Here is a 1,390-nt window from a genome sequence, read left to right on the forward strand (position 1 = left end):
CATACACCCAGCAGCGCTGCTGATGCCTGAACGGTATGTGGAATGAAGTGGGCGGGCGTCGGGAGGCCACTATGGCACGGGGCATGCACTATGGGCAGTCTATCTGAAGTGTACCTGGCGTATAAGACGACCCCCCACTTGGAGGCATATTTTTCTGGGCCAAAAAATCGTCTTATACGCCGGCAAATACGGTAATGTACTTTATTTCTTGGAAGTTTTTGACTGTTATACCTTTGTTCACTTCAATGATATTCTTTGTACTTCATATAAATGTCACTATATGAATACATGCACTGGGCCTCTAGTAGAATATAATTCTCCTATGGAAAAACATATTTCATAGGTGAAGTGATTTATATATAGTACATATAAGAATCCATTCACTAGCCTTGGCCAGTGTGGCTCAGTTGGTTGAGTATAGTTCCATGCAACAAAAAAGTTTGATTCCCAGTCAAGGGCAGATGCTCAGGTTGCAGTTTGGTTCCCTGTCTGGAGTATACAGGAGGTAACCAATCGATGTTTCTCTCCCTCTTCCTTCTTCTCTCTCAAAAAATCAATAAAAACATGTTTTAAAAAGAATTAATTTATTAACAGGAAATGTATCAAAAACAAAAGTAAAAGTTTATGGATATATATAAGCCTGACATATAATAACTTTGGTATTCAAGTAACTGTGAAAATATAGTCTTTTTACAGTTGTAAATAGAATTAAAATGCATACAAAAAATAAGGATGAATTGGCAATTCATATATTAAATATGCTTACTACTTAGTAGAAATTAAATAAGAAGGTACCCTTTTACATATTGATACCAAATTATAAATGGAGTATAAAATGATCCTGGTTTTTGAAAATAATTTGGTGTTTTTCAGAAAATTATAAATTTGTCTACTTTTTTATATAGTAATTGTCTTTTTATGACTATATCTAACAGAACTTGTTAAATATGTGCATGAAGTATAGATGCAAAAAAGGCAAACAGCTATTTGTCAAATAACTTATGCTGTGTAAATACAGTGAATACTATGTAATTTTTACACCCAATCAAAATGGTTATTGTTATAGTTGCTGATGTACTGCTAATGTTGAAATGCATAAGATATATATATATATAAAGATATATATATATATATACTTATATATATGTAGTCTATATAATTGCAGAAGATATATCATAGGCATATTGCTAATAAAAGAGAGCAAGTTGTACTTTATTTGTGTACACAAGTTATTACTATATTACTTATGCCAATGATTTTGTATATACCTGTTCATATATATACTTCCCTGCTAATCATGGTTACTTGTATGAAGGATGCATTTCTTTTTTGGGGAAACTTACACTGAGCATATGCCAAATTGATATTTAGCAAAAAAAAAAAAAAAAAA

The sequence above is a fragment of the Myotis davidii genome, unplaced genomic scaffold (assembly GCF_000327345.1).
Source record: "Myotis davidii unplaced genomic scaffold, ASM32734v1 scaffold868, whole genome shotgun sequence".
In the NCBI taxonomy this organism is placed as follows: domain Eukaryota; kingdom Metazoa; phylum Chordata; class Mammalia; order Chiroptera; family Vespertilionidae; genus Myotis; species Myotis davidii.